Source organism: Gossypium hirsutum, chromosome D02 (assembly GCF_007990345.1).
Source record: "Gossypium hirsutum isolate 1008001.06 chromosome D02, Gossypium_hirsutum_v2.1, whole genome shotgun sequence".
Lineage (NCBI taxonomy): Eukaryota > Viridiplantae > Streptophyta > Magnoliopsida > Malvales > Malvaceae > Gossypium > Gossypium hirsutum.
In genome coordinates, this window is record NC_053438.1 from 5,776,502 (window position 1) to 5,779,964 (window position 3,463).

Sequence of the window (3,463 nt, forward strand, 5' to 3'; positions counted from 1 at the left end):
ATCTCTTTTGACTTGTCGGTTCTAATTATAAAATTAGTCAATTTTAGTCTTAGTACTTTTTAAAATTAGTTTTGTATTATGTGTATAGTTGTAGATTTGGTCCATATTCTTTAATTGGATCATTCTAAGTCTCTTTACTTTTTAAATTTTGAAATTTCAGTCTCGATAGAAATGGCAGTTGTTGATCCATTAACTGAATTTTTAGTGAGTAATAAACAGAAATAACTAATTGACATGACATTACACATATAATAATATGTTTGGAACATCAAATTTTGAAAATAACAAAACTTAATAAATTTAACAATTATCATTTAATGATGACAAAAATTTTAATTAAATTCACACCTTCCACAAAATTTAACTTTTTGGAAACAATAACAAAACAAAAAAGACACAGTGCAGGAAATTCAAAAGAAAAGGCTAATTATTTCAAAGATTTGACATTAACCGAATTAACCGACCATTTTAAACCCTTAATCGTTAACCAAACAAAATTTTTTTTAAAAAGTTTAACCTAACCAAACTTTTTCGATTAATTCGGTCAGTTAACCGAATTAACTGAAATTTATATGTTTTTTGATTTTTGGTTAAAACAAGTATAAAACATATAAAAAATTTAACCAAATTAACCGACCGATTAATTTATACTTTCAAAAAATTAACCGAACCGACCGACCCCTGATCGAATACTTATGTATTATAATATTATTTATTAAGTTCGGTTAATTCGATTAACTGACTGATTTTCGAACTGAATTAACCATTAACCGAACTTCCAAAAATTTATTAACCGACCCTGACCGAATTAATTCGATTAACCGACCGATTAACCAAATTCAATCGGTTAACCAAATTAATCCGATTTTATCCGAAATTTGCACACCTGTAGCTGCAGGTGACTCTGATTCTTGTTTACCATTTTAAACCTCTAAATATTTAATAAGCTGGAATTTTTCAGCATATTCTCAAACAGAATGGTGGGGTTGTGGGGGGACCTTGCATGGATAAATAGCCCACAGTTAGGCATACCATTGAAGACAATTTCATAGCCTTGGTAAGATTTGAAAATTTGCCACATAATATTAATATAATTATTAATGAAGTTTTGGTAGTAATGAAAAAAGTTGAGATCCTACAGTTTTGATGTCGTAAGTTTGAATATCATTCTTCGTAAATCATGTTGAATTGTCTTTATATTTATGTTGAATTAAAATTCACACATCTCATTATAAATAATATGATTACATTAATTAATAATTTTTTAAATTTTGGTGAATTACAAAAGGAGAGCAAAGCCTTAATAGCAATACGACTAGCACAACTCGAACCCAAATCACACTTGAAGTGATGAATATCTTAATTATCAGGCCAACAGATGAGTTTAATTTTTAACCTATTTTAAGCCTTCATTTAATCCCTCACACAGCATGTGCTAAATATGAATATTTTAAAATTCTTTAATTTTTTTTTTTTACTTATTTGAAGGATCCTTAGAGTAACATATTTGGTATTTAAGTAAGATAGGAATGGGATACCTTTGATAAATCATTACTATTTTTGTTATCTTAGACCAAAAATCTGTCCTGCACCATTTCTCGATGCATATAGAGTGGAACATATATAACAAAAGTTGAGATGGTCTGGAGCTATTTTGGATGACCAAAAAAGACATGCAAATGCATGAGAGTACAAGAAAAAAATATCTATGATATGATGCATGGCAAATAGAATATATGTTGAAACCATGATATTCTCATTGAGAAACAAGAAGATACAGAATAGGCATTCATTCCAATGATACTGCCATGTGCATTCTTGCTAGTAAAAGAAAACAATACTACATGACATACAAGAAAACAGAACATGAGCCGGCAGCAGCTCTTATTGCAGTGATAATAATTTATCTATGTAGCCATAGTAGCTCAGTTGTCGGGAATGGTTAGCCGAGGAAATCTCTCTATTGAGGCTTCTCCAATGGAGGGTGTCCTGGATAGTGACCATATGGTGGCTTCTTGGGAGACTCATATACTGGTGGTTTAGGTTCTGGCTTCTCTTTCTTTGGTGGTGCATAAACCGGTGGCTTTGGTGGCTTAGGCTCATACACTGGTGGCTTCTTTGGAGGCTTATAAACTGGTGGTTTGGGTTCTGGTTTTTCTTTCTTTGGAGGTGCATAAACTGGTGGTTTAGGCTCAGGTTTTTCTTTCTTTGGTGGTTCATACACCGGTGGCTTGTGTTCATGCTTTTCTTTCTTTGGTGGTGTATAAACCGGTGGTTTAGGCTCAGGCTTTTCCTTCTTTGGAGGTTCATTTACTGGTGGTTTCGGTTCAGGTTTCTCTTTCTTTGGAGGTGTATAAACTGGTGGCTTAGGTTCAGGCTTCTCCTTCTTTGGTGGTTCATAGACCGGAGGTTTATGTTCATATGGTGGCGGTTTCAGCTTAGGAGGATTATGAACAGGAGCAGGGGGCTTCCCATAGTTGGGAGACTCGTAGGTACCAAAAGAGGGAGTGGCGAGAGCCACCACTCCAAGTAGCAATATTAGCAAATGGGTAGTAGCCATCATTGAGCTTTTTGCTTTCCATGGTGCTATGAGAAGAGCCCTTTTTATAGTGGTAAAGGAGCCTTACTGTTAGCCCCAAGTGTCAAACCATTTTCTAGTTTTAATACCTTTTGAATTAGTCAGCTAGATGTTATTAAATCTTTGAAGTAATTCATAAATGAAATAGGGTCCATTTAGGTCCCACTTAGTTCACATTTTAGAGCATGGATACATGGTTAGTCATGGTAGGAGAAATTTATACAATTGTGCTAGTAGAGAGTGAAGAAAAATTAGCTCTTTCTTAAAACGAAATTTATACAAGTGGTTCTATTTTATTACTTTTTTGTTTTTATAATTTCAACTATTTTGATATAATACTTAAAATTATTTATAGTCCCTTTCCAACTCATAAATAAGAGGATAATGCGCTTTAATGCACTCAAACTTACGTCCTCCTATATTAACAACAATACTCATGCCAATCGAGTTAAAACTCAATCGACTTAATATACCATTTTAATTAATTCATATAAGTTTTTAGAAATCATATATAATTTTAAATTTTAAATTCATATCCGCATATATATATACATACTGTATGAGATTATTTTTTCTTTCTTTTTGAAAGAAAATAACAAAATAGGTTTAGGGTTAGTTGTTGAAATTTGTAGGTACAAATTTGTCAATAATGGAGGTGTAAAACTTGAACTACCACTACCACTCTCATTTCCATCATTCAACACCGCTACAGCATGTGAACTAGCACCCTCATTTCCCCTAGTAATTGTGTGTTATCCAAAGTTTAATCATGTGTCAAAAAATTTGGATTAATATTGACAATTGTGTACATGTTTTGGAGAATGGATTATATGGAATCACAGTTCCATACAATCCCTTCTACATGTTTTGACACCGTAGATTATG

The 3,463-nt window shown here is 32.6% G+C and overlaps 1 pseudogene; it reads right to left on the reverse strand.

Annotated features, from left to right (window-relative positions):
* Window positions 1-1,735: 1,735 nt before the first annotated feature.
* Window positions 1,736-2,592, reverse strand: LOC107936219 (repetitive proline-rich cell wall protein 1-like; annotated as a pseudogene).
* Window positions 2,593-3,463: the final 871 nt, after the last annotated feature.